Here is a 19,107-nt window from a genome sequence, read left to right as displayed (position 1 = left end):
AGAAATAAGGAACAGAGGTTGGGTTGACTTGAAGTTGTTCTGTGATTTTGACAAGTGTTGGATCTGAAATAGGCTCTTGGGTAACAGAATCAAGCCAAGTGGGAATTGGTCGAGATATAAAAGCAAGAGTAGGATCAGTAGCGATACCATTATTGGAGATGATGTGACCGAAGTACTCTATAGTAGTAACACCGAAGTAACATTTATAGCATTTGACGAATAAGGCATTGGTCCAAAGGATTGTAAGCACCAATGTGATGCAATTGAGGTGGTTAGTCCAAGTTTTGCTATATATCAAAATGTTGTCAAAGAAAACCAAAACAATAATGTGACGGTACTGCTTGAAAATGTTGTTCATGAGGTGTTGAAAAGTAGATGGTGCATTTGATGGCATGACAAGGAATTTGTAGTGTCCTTCAAGAGTACGGAATGCCATTTTAGGGATATCATCTGTAGCCATGCGGATTTGATGATAGCCTAATCTCAAGTCCAACTTATTAAAATAAACCGAACCATGGAGTTCATCAATAACAGGGATAGGAAAGAAGTCCTTGATGGTGATGTTGTTTAGAGCGTGGTAGTCGATGCACATACGCCAAGAGCCGTCTTTCTTACTGACAAGTAGGACCGATGAAGAATATGGGCTGCAACTAGGCTGAATAACTCCGTTACAAACAAGTTCTTGGATGACCTTTTTCAATTTCTCCTTTCTGAAAATGCGGGTATCGATATGAACGAACATTTGGTGGCATGCGACCTGGAAGGAGGGGAATCCAATGGTCGTGAGAGTGATATGTTGGTAAGTCGATTGGATCATTGAAGACGTCACTAAATTTGTAGAAAAGCTCCCGGGGCTCCTTCCCTCAATGATTTCAGTATTGTGGAGGGATCAAAGACCGTTACTGTTGGATTATTTTCACTAGTTAAGGTGACTTTGGTAGAACCAATATGAAAACACATCCATGATTTCTCAAAGTCCCAAAGAATAGGGCCAAGGTTCGAAACTATTGGGTTCCAAGAACCATGTCACACCCACCGAAAGACAAGAGATAAACATCAATAAAAAAGTATGTTGTTGGATTGAAAGCTAGCTATTCTTACAGAAACCTTGACTTTTCAACTTCTCAACATTAGCTGCCATGACGTGGAGATCAGCTCCTATGTTGGGGACATATCCAAGTCATCGAGCCACCCGTGCATGAAGGAAGTTGTGAGTACTTCCACTATCAATAAAGATCTTGATAGGTTGACCCTTTAAAAGGCCTGTGACACGCATAGTTTGGGGTGTTTGCGTCCCGACTAAAGCATGAAGTGATAGCTCAGGTTCTAGAATATCAGGTAGAGGAGTGGGGTCATTTGTAACGTCATCATCTAATAGAGACTCATCATCATCTTTGGGATTGAAGCCATCCATCAATAAGAACTGTTGGCTTTGCAATGGTGGTCGGGAGCACACTTCTCATTGTAATTATAGTAAAGGCCACGTTCTTGTTGTCCACGCATCTCTAATTTGATGATGTTGGTGTTGTAGAAGCTAAAGGTGGAGTTTGGAGACATAAAGGGGTACGATCGAGTAAAGTTCGAGCGGTTATGCTTGCGAGTAAGTGAAAGCCTTTCATCATACAAATGAGCTAAGGTAATGGTCTCAACTAGTGTCAGTGGTCGTCAACTTTTGACATCCAAATGGATGTCGTCCTTCAATCCGTTAATAAAACGACTTACTAAGAGTGGTTGGGAAACTCCTGGTGTGTGATTAGAGAGAAGTTCAAAAGCTGCTTGATATTTACAAAGGGAACCCGTTTGTCAAAGCTTGGTGAGATCACCAAAATGATCCTCAAATTCAGTGGGGCAAAAACAAGATAGAAGAACATCCTTAAAAGTTTTCCACAGAAGAATTTCAAGATTTTTTCGTGTCCATTGATACATTGCATGGCTTCATTTTTGAGATGGAATGATGCCATGGAAACACGTTGATTAGAAGGGACCTCATGATATTTGAGAAATCGTTATGTCTTGTACATCTAACCGATTGGATCTATGCCATCAAATCAGGGAAAATCCAAGCATATTGGACGTAGCATGATTCCTTATGTTGGTAGAATAGTATCAGGCTTAATAGATTGTCATTGTGAGGATTGTGTGATCACTTGATCCTCACAAATGCTGATAGAATAGGACCCCATCAAAGGAATTTTGGAATTCTGGCCCCCAACGTTTCCATTATGGTGGATTCCCTCCAATCAATGAATAGATTCTGCCAATATCTGTTGCTATTTTTCCATGACCTCAAAACGACTTTGTTGTCGGGATTCCATAGAGACAAAATGTTGTTTGAAAGCATTGAAGGTTTGTTGTTGTTGATTGATCAGTTCCATCATTTTTCTCAAAAGAATCTCTATTTGTCTTACGTGATGCCATTTGCAAGCCTGTCTCGACCATAAACCAAAGGAAAAAAATTAGGGGAAGAAGTAGTCCAAGGATGAGTGGCTCTTATTGTTATCATATGCAATTTTAAGAGTTTATATAATTTAAGACTTTAATATTAGCTGTACATATTATCTTGCCATGTATATATGTTGAATATTAGGAATCAATTAGATTCCGTGTACTTGCATCAGTTAATTTTTTTCTTCTCTCGGGGTGTTTCTGGTGATTTCGGTTCTGCCTGTGACTGTTTTTTGTTCGGTTCTTGCTGTCGGCAACCTCTATTGCATTTTCCAGTTCTTTTCTGGAAGTCTGGGTTGGCTTTGCTTTTTTTTATTTGTTGTCGGTGTCTTCTGTCGTGTTTCCTTGTCTGGGATATTATTTTCGGAGCCTCTATTGTTAATTTCTGATTGGTTGTGGCTTTCGGAGATCTCTATTGCAAGTTTCTGGTTTTTGGTCAACAGGTTCTTCTCAGTACGTTGGTGCCCTCTATTACGTTCCTAGTTTGTGCTTCTTTTCGGTGCAATATATTTTTTCTGGTGTGTGTTTGTTTGTGTAATTTTTTTTCACGGCGCAAGTTACAATTTTCTGGTGGGATATTCTCTGTCTTTTAGTTGCATCATGTCATCAGATAAGTTGGAATCGTTCCATATTAAGTTTACTGGCAAAAATTATTCTGCTTTGGAGTTTCAATTTAAATTATTTGTTAAAGGAAAATAATTGTGGGGTCATATTGATGGGAATGCTCTTGCACCTCAAGGTGTCGAAGCTTTGTCTAAGTGGGAAATTAGGGACGCGGGTTATGACTTGGATCCTTAGCTTGGTTGAGCCTCATCTTGTTATCAATTTGAGGCCTTATAAAACTGCTACATCTATGTGGAATTATCTCAACACGGTTTACAATCAAGACAACTCTACTAGGCGATTTAATTGGAGTATGAGATGGCTAATTTCACACAAGGAAGTCTCTCAATTGCGGAATATTTTTCTGGTTTTCAAACTCTTTGGGCTAATTATTCCAACATTGTCTATGTTAATGTTCTCGCTGCAACTCTCTCTGCTGTCCAAGTAGTGCATGCAACCAGCAAGCGTGATCAATTCTTGATGAAGCTACGACCTGACTTTGACATTGCACGGTATAATTTGATGAATCGTCATCCTGTACCATCTCTGGATGCCTGTTTGAGTGAACTTCTTTGTGAGGAGCAATGTATCGTAAATCAAGCTACCATGGAACATTGGGCCAATGTTAGTGCACTTGTTTCTATGGGTTATGCAGCACAAGGGAGGAATAAGGGTAGAGACATGCATGTTGTCCAGTGCCTTAGTTGTAAAGCCTTTGGTCATATTGCTCGGGATTGTCCCAAGAAGTTCTTAACTACTGCAAGAAATAGGGTCATATCATCTCTGTTTGTCCCATTTGACCTAAAAGGAAGCAGGGTACTTATCATGCTTCCATTGGTGCCGTTAGTTCTGCTGCATTGCCTACTACCTCGTCGGTGTTCTTATTCTTGCTCTTACAGCCTTAGCAAACCCGAACACACTCACTTCTGAAATGGTACAATAGATGATCATTTCTGTTTTTTCTACTTTTAGGCTCTCAGGTAATCATAAAGTTTCTTCTAAGCCATGGTATTTTGACTCTGGAGCCTCTAACCATATGACCAATATTGTTGTTCCTCTTTCCAATGTCAGAAATTATGATGGAAATCTGGAAATTAACAAAGCTAATGGCAGTTCTCTGCCTATCAATGCTATTGGTAATCTTTCCTCTTCCTTAATTGATGTTTTTTTGTCTTCTGACCTCTTCACAAATCTTATTTCTATTGGTCAATTGGTTGATAATAATTGTAATGTCCATTTCTCCCGTTCTACTTATGTTATGTAGGATCAAGTATCAGGGAAGATGATAGCGAAGGGGCCTAAAGTGGGACGATTTTTTCCTCTTCATCTCTCCCCTTCCACTATTATTCGTAGTTTCCCTTTACTTTCGTTTGCATGTAATGTTGTTGGTTCTGGAAATAAGATGTGGCATAGACGTCTAGGCCACCCAAACTCTGATGTACTTCGTACTTTGTTTAATTCTAGATTATTGGGAAATAAAACATGTTCTTCTCTTGATCTTTCTTTTGATTGTACATCATGCAAACTTGGCAAAAGTAAAGTTCTACCTTTTCCTCATCATGCATCTCGTGTCTCACAATTTTTTGATATTATTCATAGTGATGTTTGGGGGATTGCACCTGTTGTTTCTCATGCGCATTACAAATATTTTGTTACTTTCATTGATGATTTTAGTCGCTTTACTTGGGTTTACTTCCTCTGGGCTAAGTTCGAAGTTTGTTTAGTCTTTAAGCGCTTTCTTGCACTTATTGAGACTCAATTCTCTGAGAGCATCAAGGTCTTGCGCTCTGATTTTGGCAGTGAATACATGTCTAATGAATTTCAGGACTTTCTTCAAAGCAAAGGGATCGTCTCTCAGCGTTCTTGTCCTTCGACACCACAGCAAAACGGTGTTGCTGAGAGGAAAAATCGCCCCCTTCTTGATGTGGTAAGAACTCTTTTACTTGAATCATTTGTTCATCCTCGTTTTTGGTGTGAAGCACTTTCTACTGTATTTCATTTGATCAATCGCTTCCCCTCTCCTACATTAAATCATGTTTCTCCTTTCTTTAAGTTGTTTGGTCATTCTCCTTTATATTCTGATCTTCATACATTTGGTTGTGTTTGTTTTGTGCATCTCCCTCATGAACGACATAAACTTACTGCTCAGTCTATTAAGTGTGTTTTTCTTGGTTATGCTATCCTTCAAAAGGGTTATGTTTGTTATGATCTAAATGGTCGTCGTATACGGGATTTTTCGGAATGTGATTTTCTTTGAAAATCAATATTTCTTTCGATCTCATGTTGAGTTGCCATCTGCATTTTATCTCTTTTGTCTTGTTTTTCTGATTCTCCAACAATTGTGGAATGGTTCAAACCTGGTTTTGTGTATGAAAGACGTAACCAACATGAGTTTGGTCCCACTTCCTCTGTGCCCCTTCCGATCTTGACCTGACGCTTGATCCAGCTCCTGCTTCCACAACTCTTCGTCGGTGTACTCGTCCTTCTCGACCCCCTAATAGGTATGGTTTCTTCTCTCCTATCTTTCTTGTCGCTACTTTATCCACTATTTCCATTCCCTCTTGGTACAAATAGGCCATGGAACATGAGTGATAGAAAAATGCAATGTAAGTAAAACTTCAAGCACTTGAGGAGAATCATACTTAGGATATTGTTCCTTGTCCTCTTACAGTCAAACCTATTAGGAGTAAATGGGTTTTCTTTGTAAAACTTCTTTCTGATGGCTATTTGGATCGGTACAAAGCTCGCCTCGTAGCTTTGGGTAACAAGCAGGAATATGGGATTGATTATGAGGAGAAAATTGTTCTTGTTGCCAAAATGACCACGGTTCGAACCATCTTAGCTATTGCCGCTTCACAGTCGTGGCGAATACATCAAATGGATGTGAATAATGCCTTTCTTCATGGTGATCTCCAGGAAGAGATTTACATGAAGCTTCCCTCTAGTATGATTACTTCTCCTCATGATATCTGTAAGCTAAGGCGTTCTCTGTATGGGCTCAAGCAGGCATCCCGGGCTTGGTTTGAGAAGTTTCGTAGTACACTTCTTTCATTCAGTTTTACACAAAGTCAGTATGATTTTTCTCTCTTGTTTCACACGTCTACGTTGGGTATAGTCCTTCACTTGGTTTATGTGGATGATATTATCATTACTGGCACTGACTATGGTATGATTACTAAGCTTCAGCAGCTGTTACATGCAACTTTCCATATGAAAGATCTTGGCCAGCTCACATAGTTCTTATGATTGGAAGTTCATCATCGAGCCCATAGTATTTTCGTGGACCAGAATAAGTATATTCAAGATCTTATCACTTTGGCTGGTTTGGAGGACACTTCTTTTGTTGATACTCCTATGGAAGTAAATGTCAAATACAGGAAAGATGAAGGGAACCTGGATGATCCTACTCTCTATCGATGCCTGATTGGGAGTCTTATCTACTTGACCACTACTTGACCTGATATCTCTTATGTTGTTCATCAGGTCAGTCAGTTTATGTCTTGTCCTCGCCATCTCCATCTTGTTGTAGTTCGCCACATCATCCACTATCTTCGAGGTTCACCTACTCGTAGGTTGTTCTTTCCTACTGGCTCCTTTCTTCAACTTGTTGCCTATAGTGATACTGATTGGGCTGGATGTCCGGATACACGTCGATCTACTACAGGTTGGAGTATGTTTTTAGGTGATGCCTTAATTTCTTGGAGATGTAAGAAACAATATTATGTTTCTAAATCCTCTACTGAAGCCAAGTATCGTGCCATGTCTACTGCTTGTTTTGAAATTGTATAGCTACGTGGTCTTCTTGAGGAGCTTGGGTTTCCTCAGACTACTTCTGCCCCTTTTAATGTTGATAACATTAGTGCTATTCAGATTGCCACCAATCCCGTTTTCCATAAACGCACCAAGCACATTGAAGTTGATTGTCATTCTATTCGAGATACTTGGAAAGTTGGGTGATATCTCTTCCTCACATCTTTTCTGATCTTCAAGTGGCTGATGTCTTCACCAAAGTTATGACTTGACAGTAGCATCAATTTCTTGTTGGCAAATTGTTATTGGTTGACTTACCAACATCAATTTGAGGGGGGATGTTACTGTATACAATTTTAGGGGTTTATACAATTTAGGACTCTAATCTTAGCTGTACATATTATCTTGCCATGTATATATGCTGAATATTAGAAATCAATTAGATTCCAAGTATAGATGGAATTAAAGGAAGAAAATCAAAGTTGTTGAAGTCAAAGAGCAACGCTTCCAAAAAGTTCTCTTCAAATGTTCTAGTTTCTCAAGTATTTTGACACTTATACCACTTGTAACAGTACCTGCAACTTTAATGAAGAAAATATGGAGAAAGAAGAGAAAAAATGGAACATTTTGGCTAATTTGAGGAAGCCAACTTCTTAAATTCTGATTGGGATGAAATTCTTATATTTTTTTATTCAATGGTCTCTCAATTTATAGAAACAAGAGTCCTACTTAACAATTCAAATAACCTAATCGTAAGAAACAAATCAAAACAACCTACCTATTTTCCTTGATTATAGGGATGTTATTTAGTAACTAACCAAATATATATCTATAAAAGATTATAGAAAATCTTGAAGATTTTCGACGTTGAATGCATGTACCTGTGGTTGGGGTTATTACAGACTACATCCACGGAGGTATGAGAGTTGGAATTCAATTTCACTATGAAGAAAATGGGACAAATCGATACAAGGAGTCACCTCTATCACTTAGCTTCACCTTCTTCTAGATCTCAATCTTCCCAAACCTCTCATCTCTTGAGTTTTCTCTCTTTCTCTTCTTTATTATCTAGAAAAGACGTAGACTTGGAATTACAATAAAAGAAAATAAAACCCCTTTTAGAAGCACCACATAAGTGGGCCACTCACTTCAGTTATAAGTCCAATCCAAATTACTCTAGAACAACCCAAAAAACACACACACACTTCGATCGAGCCCAATACGTTTTGAACCATACTTCAACAATCTCCGTTTTGGCAAAAACAACTCTTCAACTATTGGAAACATTGGAACCTCGACGTGTTTATAACACCTCTGCCTTGATGAGAAACCTCTCATCTCCACGCACCTCAAGTGGGAAGGTGCCTTTTAATCTCAATAAACAATGAGATTAAGCAAGTTCAAGCAATGCTCGAACTTGTCCCTTGTAACCGGTTTAGTGAGATTTCCCTCGCTTGGCACTAGTGCAAAGTGCACTTCATTTTCCCATCCAAACCTTTGAGGTGGTTTGATGATTCTTCTTAGCCTTTCATGTGCTACGCTAGAAAGCTCATCTTGAACCCTCCCTTGTTGTTGTTCTTCCCCACCGGATATGCTACCCTCCTCAAATTGAATTTCTAGTTTTTCCCTTATATTTTTCTCCGTGCTGATAAGAATTTCGGTAACAACTACCTTGTTACCAAAAATCGACTTCTCACCATCATCTTTCTTGAATTCTTCCTTTGCCATGGAATCTTCATCAAATACCACATCTCTACTAAGGATTTTCTTCTTATTTACTAGATCCCAAAGCTTGACTTACTTTACTCTCTTCTCGAATCCGAGGAAGATGCACTTAAGTGAGTTTGATTGCAATTTATTTCTCTTATCACTAGGAATGAAAACATATGTCTTGCATCCGAATACCTTCAATGTAGAGTAGTCAGTTTCTTTTTTCATCCATATATTTTCGACACAATTAAATTCAAGCTACTTTGATGGTGACTTATTAACCAAATAACAAGTATGGTTAACTAATTCCGTCCAAAATGGTTCAGGCAACCTTGCATGTAGCCTCATGCATCTCTCTCTCTCTCTCTCTCTTTCCATGAGAGTTCTATTCATCTTCTCGATCGCACCATTTGTTGATGATTTTTCTTCACAGCGAAATGTCTTGTGATGCCTTTTTCTTTGCAAAACTTCAAGAATTTGCCATCTTTGTACTCACCCCCCATTAATGATGTCTCTCGTGGTAAATCTTTTGAGACTAAAATTATTATTTTGATGTTTTGGATAAAACATTTTATGTTGTTATTGCTCTCATGAACATGCCTCCACCATTTTTTATAGCCCTCTCATAGGCTCAACTGTTGGAATTAAGGTATTTTCATCATCACAATGGCCTTTATTATTCATGAACTATGGACATCTGCCATTTATTGTCATTCATGAACTACAATGAATTGTCTCAAATCTGATTCATGTTTGAGTTATTTCTAAAGGAGTACAACTACTTTATTTGTTTGTAAACATGTTATGCCTTCGTGTTTAAAAAATCTCGATTTTTAGGTCTAATGTCCAATGAAACCCTGTCCATGGCTCTGTTCCTGCACAGTTCAATTACATTAATCCTTCCAACCGAAATATGGATGTTAAAGGACAACCTCAGGTACCCGAAAAAAATAGTGAGTACTCTACCTGATTTCTTTATTGAAGGTGTCAAGTTGGTGAGACAGGAGATGTAGATTAGTACCTTGATTAGGGAATAAACAACTAATATAAATCCCATCAATATCCAGCATATAAAACAGTAGTATTTTGGTTTTACCTTGAGTTCCATTCTGCTTTGTTACACATGACTATACCAGGTGCATCAAACCATAGTCATTTCAGAAAATTAGATTTATTCAAAGGGATATTAGAATGTGTCAATATGATTAATATTTGCAATGGCTGGGAAATGGTGGGATGCAAACCAAGATTGATCGTTTGGGTTCGATTGGCCATTCTCTGCTGTTTTAGTAATAAACACAGCATTTCAGTTTTGAGAACATCTATTTTTAAGTGTAGGCATCTATTTGTAATATAACTTCGCTGGCTGTAGTACCATGCAAAAGAAAGCTAATCAATCAAAAACCAATCAAAAACACGAGTGGCATTAGAACCTGTGTGTATCAGGTACAATAACTTATATGGGCTTTGTTATCTATGAATGAAGCGGGGGAGAAAAATGTTGGAATATCTATATAGTTTTGCTGAATCCTGACAAAAATGATGTCCATTCATGTGAACTTGTTTGATTTCCTATTTTATTCTTTGCTTTTCATTTTTATATGGTTTTATTACTGAAGCTGCTACAATTTGCTAATCTTATATGTATGTTTTCATGATTAATTGGTATAGATATAAAGTGCTTCTCTTCCCGAGATGAGGTGCATTTTTATTGCAAGAGCTGTTTGATTAAATAGACAAAAGAGCCTCTTAGGTAGCGGTCTATGCTTTATGTTTAATCCAAATATGCTTAGGAGCTATTACTCTAGTTGTTTATGAGTTCTATTTATGGATCACTATGAGGACTAATGATATGAAAGGAGCACTTTAAATCTGTTGAGATGCCTGCCCCATGGTAGGATGCAGGACTTTAGCCACAATAGGTCATATCGAGGCTTACGCCTTAGCCTGCAGAGGCATATGCCTTTAAGCTATAATTTGAGGCGCCTCAAGGCTATAACAGTAGCTTTATAATAGTGTAATGGGCTATTTAATATCTCAAACCTCCATTTTTCTAAAAATAATCCCCGTTTTTTCCTAATGCCTCTATTAATATTTTAGTAAGGCAAAAGCAACCTTGAGGATCTATGTTGTAAACCTCATTCGTATTTAAGTGATTGGTGGGTTATCTTGGGATTTTGGTTAGGAGGAATATCAATAATGGATAGGTTAACCATGGCCTTAGAAAAGTGAACCATCAACCTCGACACTGCATTGAATCAACACAACTGTTTGAGGAATCGAAGTTGTGATGGGGGTAAGCATCAACAAAGATCAATTTTCCAGGTGAATTGCTGGTGGGACATCATTTGCCCTTGTTCAATATTGAAAAAGCCTTGAAGGCTTCCTATGGCTCTTGGATTTGAAGTAATTCTACCAAAGTCTTCAATTATGATATTACATAGGAATGGATAGATGTGCTCCTAGTCTTAGGCCCTTGGTGGTTTTGAAAAACTAGGTAGGGCTTCCATTAATCATGATTGAGAAAGATTTTGTGGATGTACACAATCACTGTTTCATCCCTTATTAAGATTACTATATCATTATTTTTTTACACTTGCGGAGTGATAAAGTTCCATATATCTTAAACTTTCTGCAGGATACATGGAACTTTAGATGTATCTCACTATGAAAAATATCCATTTTAATTAGCAAAAAATAACATATTCTGTTATTTGAAATCACAACTTCTATTATTTTTAATTTATATATATTTGAGTGATAGTTGTGGTAATGTACTTTTTTGGAGTCCATCCTTGTTGGAATATAAGGTGGTTTCTTCTTTCGATGTGTTAATTGTCCTACATTTTCTGCACAATACTGATTTATACTGCTGATCCAATGCTCAGGATATTAATTTACTCGAAGCCATGTCCAAAGTGCAAGAGGCCAATTGAGAAAAATCAGTGGTGCATGCATATTACATGCACACCTCTTTTAGGTATGATCATTTTTGCTAGATACTTTAACTAACAATTATTTTGGCGTGGGTAGCCCTCCCCCTCCTACTCCTATGTTTCCATCACAACAAACCATCACTGTTTCAAAGCCTGTTCAAATTATTCTCATTCTTAAGTGATGTAGTTGTGGAAGGCCAGATTGGCCATGTCGCCATCGTTCAAGAAAGCCTATGGAAGGCCAGACTGGCCATGCTGCCTCTGGACCAGCCACTACAAAGTTGATATCAATGGCTTTATCTTTGCTAGCATCAGTGGCCCCTGGAGGTGGTGCAACCAATATTTGGATTTGGGTTTCCATTTGTATGTATATTTCTTTTCATCGCTCTTTTGAGTTCTATACCATTTATCTTGATCTTAAACAATATAATTTATTATGCTCTTGCCATCTTTTTCTCCTTTTCTCTAGAGTAGATCACATTATTTCTTTTTTAATTTGGTGTGAATGTGACTTGTCTTAGTTGTTTAGATTCCTCAATGAGTACTAGTTAGATTTTGTTTGAGTGTATATTTTCCCCCACTACTTCAAGAGTTCCTTCTCCCACTTAGAGTTCCACCCAAGTGAAGGCTTAGTGTTTACATTAAGTTGATTCTGTATTAGTGTCAAAAAATGATTTGCCATCATTGCTATAACATATAAAGAAAATATATAACCTAGATTGTGCCACAAAAATGAAAATGACATCAAGTTTACATATGCTTGTAAGTGGAGCACTGAACTAGCATCGATTTTCTTTTTCCTGATATATGACCTTTTCTCTTGAACAGATGGTGCACATTGTATCCATGTCCACCATCAAGCGGTAGGTTGTGTTGAGTTTACTCTCATTTTCTTTGGTTGAATTAATTTCTGCGTATATTTTCATGTTCTGTAATGTTCTCTAGCAGGAACATCCTATATTTTTCAATAAGCTTGTCGATAGCATTGGCTCCAATGTCTTCGGTCACCAAGAAATCAAACGAGCCATCCTGCTTATGCTGTTGGGAGGCATCCACAAGTTCACTCATGAAGGCATGAAGCTGAGAGGCCTAGGGGAGGACATCAACGTCTGTATTGTTGGAGATCCCAGATAATACTTTTGTTTTTTATATTTCTATTTATTTGTTTTAATTTTAACTCTTCTTACAAAGTAAGCTTATTTGTTGTGGAATGGGCAATCTAATTTGCATGTATACCACTAGTCTAGTACCACGATCTGTCTACACATCTGAAAAATCCTCTTCTACTGCAAGTTTGACAGCATTTTGGCCGAAGAACCAGAGACTGGGGAATTTTGTATTGAGGTAACATGTTAGTTATATCATATCCAGATATTACTGATTTAGTTAAAATTTAAATGTTTTTGAATTATTGGGAGAAACAACAAACTGGGGGCACACAATTGTAAACACAATTGATTGACAAGGCCTTATTGGCGGAGATAGAATTGGTGGACGTTGTAGGATCTGTGAACAAAAGATCAAGAGTTACCATCAGTAAGTTTGCAATGATAATAAGAGGCAGAGATTGAGAGACCGCAATAGTCTGGTTAGAGCACAATGGCAGAGTTGTGTCCCATTTAGTTATTTAGAACTTGTCCTATATATCACCTTGCATCAGAATTAAGTCCAAAAACTCTCTGTAGGTAAAGAATTTGGGAAATGCATTTAAAAAGCAATTAAACAAAGTCATCCATCTTAGCATCATCATGATTTCTGGTGTCTATGCTCTCAACTATTTGTACCTTATATGACTAATGATTTCCTGACTCCCCCATGTGGCATAATCAAAATACTCTCCTGATGTGGCATGTGCTAGAAACATAGTTCCTTTCTCCCCAGGATACACAATTGCACATATATTATGGGGATGTGCAGATGTGTATCCTGAGGCATAAAATCTATGGTTCTAGCACATGCCATGTCAATAGAGTATTTTGAGTATGCCACGTGGAGGAGTCAGGTTATCATGACTCTTGATATATCTTCAAATAAATAATTTCCCTATATTTAGCCAACTTTATTGGAAGATACTCTATTCTAAGTGAAGGTTTATTATTGGTGAGCTCATCCATTCTTAATCTAACCTGAACCTATGCTTCCACTTTTACTTATGAATTTATCAGCGACCCAGATTTTGGACGTGGTTGTTGTCAATATCAATTCGTTTCTTCATCATCAAAGTGTACTTGGATAGCAATTGTGGGTCTCCAGCTAGCATTGAAAGCTTGCAGCTGAGAGATGTGTTCTCCAACTTGCTCTCATACAAGCATGAAAAGGACACATATTTTCCCTTACTGTAGGAGTACCACCCATGAGTTGCCCTTACAGCAGCACCCAAAGAAGCTGAATCTATCAAGAAAGGAAGATAAAATTAGTACAAATGTGGCCAATGGAGGCATATCAAGAAGAGCTGCCTGCAAAGTGTAGGCCACCAGTTTCCTTGTCCTCAATAGAACCAACCAAGGCCTCAGTAGCAGCACAACCCGCAACCTCGACCACCTCAATGATAACAACACCCGTACTGGTAGATGCTTTATATGAGGACATTTCCCGTAGAACACCTACCACAATACCATGTAATGTTTTTCGGCGTATTTTGTTGTTAAAGCTTTTTAATACTATCACCTAGTGGTACCCACATGATTGAACAATATAAAAAAACAGCCTTTGGGGAGCTTGGCCCGCATGTTTTTGTTATATATATCAAATTGCTTTTATATATTGTATTGTCATTGTTTGTTTTATCAAATCGATGTTATTCTTCTTTTTGGGTGTATTATCTGATGCAGGTGATGCACAGAAAAACCAGAAAATCATTTTTTTTTAAATCGTACTTTAAACAACAGTTTTGGCAAAACAGATGTCTCACTACGTGAAAATCCTAAATTTGTGTAAAAAAATTGTTGGGCCTGGCCCGTCAAATTTTAAAACCCAAAATCCGCGGCCCGTGGACCACGTTTTAAAACCCAAATTATAATCTCACTCTCTCTCTCTCTCTCTCTCTCTCTCTCTCACTGTTTCTCTACCTCTCTGCCTCTCTCATCGATCGATCGCCTCTCACGCTCTCTCCCTCACAGTCTCTCTCTTCTCTCTCAGTCATCGATCGATCGATCGATCTCTCACAGTCCATCGCTTTCTCACAATGGCTCTCTCGATCGATCGACCACTCCAACGATCGATTGACCTCTCTATCTCTCTCTCACAGTCTCTTTTTCAATCGATCTCTCTTTCGATCTGTCTCCCTCGATAGATCTCATCTCCCACTCTATTTGATCGATCGATCTCCTAGATTTGATCTTCGTTCTTTCTGTATCTCCTCGCTACCTGTCTCTGATAGCTCAAAGTGACCTATCGATCTTGTTATCTGTCTCTAATAGCTCGAAGGATCAGATTGCTGCATCACCTCATGCGACAAGCCAGGAATCATTGCGACTTCAGGCTAGGTACTCTCTTTAATCCCTCTTTTCTTCATATATATTGTATTAAGGTTTTTTATCCTATACATTTAGATCTGGATTGAAGATTTAGGTTTTTTATGCAAGGTTTCAATTACTTAATTTATCTGACTTGTTTGTTTGAATCTAAACTGAGGTGATTCAGATGAGTTAAACACTTGACTAAGTCATTTTAGACCTTGAATACATCTATTCAGATTAAATCATTTTATATGTTAAATGCATTCTGCAGGAAGAATGGGATGACAGCACAGTGAGTAGCAACATATTGAAACTAAGGATCCAAAATAGATTGGAAGCAACAACCAGGCGTGAAAGGGCTCTAGCTTATGCGTTCTCTCAACAGGTATGTATGGCTGAAATATATGTCTCAAATGAGACATTATAAATGGAGAAATTAAAGAGTGAGCACTATTCAATTCCTAAAGGAAAAGAAAAGAAAAAAGTCTTGGTTGAAATCTATTCATGTTATAGAGTAAGTGAAAAACATTAATGCTTTTGGTTTGTAATTGTTACCGACTGAGAATACAGTACCTCGTTCAATTTTGTATGTGAAGATATTTGAGTTGCACTTAGCCAATCCAATCTTATTATGGTGTTCATTGGTAGCAAGTTGGTCTGTAAAATTGCATATTAAAGAGATAGGTGCATTGATGAACGTAACCATCTGCATAGGTTCTCGTCCAACCATGCGTCATATCTCTTTGATGATTTAATGAGGAAAACCAGCACATTTGTTCACATGCACACATAGGATACATTGAACAATCACAATGTCTTAAATCAATCATTCGTCTTTAAAATAAACATTTCATTGGTTTAATATTTTTTGATGAATTAAACCCAAGTGATAAATGGAGTTCTATACCTTCTCTTCGATAGAAGATTGTTAAATCTTGAGGATAAAAATACTTGAGCCTCTAAGCAACACACCATCAAGTGCAGGGGACTATTAATCTTCCTTAGGACAATGCGTGCCTTGTTGGTCTACATCTCTACTTACCAAAAAGTTCATTTTGTTGTATATTTATTTACACAACACCAAGATATCTGCTTTGTAGTGGGGAGCATTCTTCAATCTGGTGCTTCACTTGCATTGGAGGACTCCAAAAATCGTACCCCTGTTGATCTCCTCTGCGGGTCTGTGTTGCAGGTTGTTGGAAATGAGCGTAATTCAGGTTTGTTATCACAATGTGACTATATGTTAAACTTCTGAGGTTCATTTTGTTATTGTGGCTTCCATAGATGGGTTAGTTGATATCATGAGTGATCACTTATGTTTTCAGTTTCTTCGGAGGTCTTCAGTTGGGGAAGTGGTGCAAACTATCAACTCGGTACTGGGAATGCGCGCATACAGAAGTTACCATGCAAAGTTGATGTGCTTCAAGGTTCTTATATAAAGGTGGTTTCTGCTACAAAGTTATTTGTTAGTTTAATTATTGTCAGTTATTTGTAGCTTTGACATAATTTTCGATCTTAATAAAGAGGTTTACATGTATATTAATTTTGGGTTATTTAATTTAATTTGGAACTTGTTTTATGATTTTTTTTTTTGTTTTTTCTTTTTCTGATTTTTTTAATATATTATTTCGTTCATTGTGATTGGTGAATTAGAAGACCGTGCTATTGTTTGTTAAACCTCCAAATTTGTCGGTCATACTCTATGGATTTTTTTTTAAGTCCATTCTCCAATAATTTAATAGGCCAGGGCCGTAAAAAAAAAAATTCTACAAGAGAATATTTGACGGGAGGGTCCGTCAAATTTCTCAAAATTTGACGGGCTAAGACCGTCAAATATGGGCCTTTTTCACATAGTGTCTTCAGTTTTAAATTGTACTTTATCGTATACAATAGACATCTGTTTTAAAACGATGTCTTCAATTTTAGTCATCTATTTTTGTGTTCTTTAGACATCAGGTAAAACCTATGTCTAAAGTCTAAGACCTTAGACATCACCCAAAAGCCACCAACTTTTAAATCGATGTCTATAGTCATTTTGTAGTAGCAGAGTCACCTCTATTACTTAGCTTCACCTTTTTCTATATCTCAATCTTCCCAAACTTCTCAACCTCTCATCTCTTGAGTTTTTTCTCTTTCACCACTCCTTTATCTATAAAAAACTTAAGACTTGGAGTTACAATAAACGAAATTAAAACCCATTCGAGAAGCACCAGATAAGTGGATCACTTATATAAGTTACAAGTCCAATCCAAATTACCTTAGACCGACTCAAAACATACACACAACACACACACTTGGATCGAACCTAAAATGTTTTGAGCCATACTTCAACATTCTCTACAACTACTATTGCACTAAAATGAATTCTTTTTTATCTATGACCTTTCACTCGCTCCTTCACCTGTAATTAAACTAATGGCATCAATCTAACTTCTGGCTTTCAAGAATTTATAATCACGCATTTAACTCTCAAGTCAAATATTAGACAACCTGACCTTGGATTAACATTTTGAGGTCTGATTTGCATCAAACCATTCATAATTAGTCCATTAACAATAATGATTTTATTATAAAACTCTTCCAAGATCAAAGTGATTTGCTCGAGTTGTCAAGACATCGTTTACAAACAAGACGAGACACCATAACGAGATCCTCCTTTTTTTTTTTTGACCTTTTCTTCATAATTATTTCTACTCAATGATATATCTCACCAAAAAAAAAAAACTTTCGTGAAATGCATGAGTTCAACAACCTATAAAATCTTTAACTTGGACAAATTTGGTAAAATCCTTGTGAAATTCGTAATATTACATTTATACCCTGGCTAAAACACGTTGTGGACACGGGATTTTCAATGTTTTGAAACATCCCTCCACTTTGGGGTGTTTTGGAGTCGCCACCATTCAAATGCGGAATTGGGTGTGAATGGTCACCCGAATTTGTATTTTTTGAAAAACATGTCATTTAGACATTTGATGACTCACATATGGATAGAGCATATTTGGTCCAACCTTGATTCAAGGTAAGGGGGTCCATTTATGGAGTAGGGAAGGTGTTAGGCACTCTACTCCACCCACATAATGTGGTAACCTCGGATTCGGTCATTTTTAAATAAAGAAAAATAAATGAAAAATAATTTGATGTGTACCCTCAAGTGTGAGGGGCTTTGATATTGATTTAGTCCATTGAGGGCACCCTTATTGAAAAAGGGGCCCTTGAAGGACTCAAATCATTGGGGTGTGTGCAAGGTGTAGGAGAGGGGAGAGTGGAAGTGGGGGGTTAGAAGGGGATGATCCTTTTTCAAACCCACCTTGTCCCAATCTTGATCTTCAAAGCTTTTCTGATCTTCTTCTTTTGAGTTGACTTGGACTTGCTTGAAGTTGTAGAAGATTGAGTTGAGTTGAGAGTGAGGTATTGAGAGTAGAGTAGAGTAGAGTAGAGGGTTGTAGTTTTTGGAGGATTTTTCTTAAATTTTCATTAGTTAGTGTAGGAAGAGAATGGAGGGGTTTTTATAGAAGTTGGGATGTATTTTAGGGGTATAATGGGGTGAAGTGAGAGTAGTGGCTAATGGCATGGGTTTGAGAGGAGAAGGGTATGAAATTTGAGATGAAAATGAGGGTATTTTTGTAATGATGGAAATGGGTTATGTTTTAACCCAAATGGTTTGGATCTTACCCAAATCCATTTGGGTAGAGTGTTTTGGTGGGGTGAGATGAGTGATGGTTGATGGGAGGAGTGGTGGTGTAGGGAGTTGTTTGGAGAAGGAGTGTTGAGATGGTTAAAGGAGTATGGTGTTTGATTTGGAGAGATGAGTGGTGATTGGTTTGATTTTGAGAGGATTGAAGGGATGATGACATGTGGCAAATGGAGGGATGGAGAGATTAGTTGATTGGTGATGGTGGTTAGATGATTAGAGAGAAGAGTATGGGAGGTATGAGTTGAGGTGATTTTATGGGAGTGTTTAAGGGAAGTGATGGATAGGTATGGGTTGTGATGTGGGTGGTTAAGAATGAGGGATAGGTTAGGGTGTATAGGGTATGGGTTGAGTTGTGGGTTGTTGATGATGAGAGGTGGGGAATAGGTTAGGTTAGGGTAGGGTTATGGGTTGAGTTATGGGTGTTGATGATGAGAGGATGGGGAAATGGTTAGGTTAGGGTAGGGTTATGGGTTGAGTTATGGTTGGTGATGATGAGAGGATGGGGAAT

General features: G+C 37.7%; 1 long non-coding RNA gene across 1 annotated transcript; it reads left to right on the top strand.

Annotated features, from left to right (window-relative positions):
- Positions 1-14,514: 14,514 nt before the first annotated feature.
- LOC147396201 (uncharacterized) lies at positions 14,515-16,465 on the top strand. Its single transcript, XR_015180701.1, has 3 exons — positions 14,515-14,929; positions 15,174-16,119; positions 16,228-16,465. It is a non-coding gene; the product is annotated as an uncharacterized LOC147396201 (long non-coding RNA).
- Positions 16,466-19,107: the final 2,642 nt, after the last annotated feature.

This window comes from Akebia trifoliata, chromosome 8 (genome assembly GCF_017979445.1).
Source record: "Akebia trifoliata isolate Shusen 1 chromosome 8, ASM1797944v1, whole genome shotgun sequence".
NCBI classification, from domain to species: domain Eukaryota; kingdom Viridiplantae; phylum Streptophyta; class Magnoliopsida; order Ranunculales; family Lardizabalaceae; genus Akebia; species Akebia trifoliata.
This window is presented reverse-complemented; position numbering and strand designations above follow the sequence as displayed.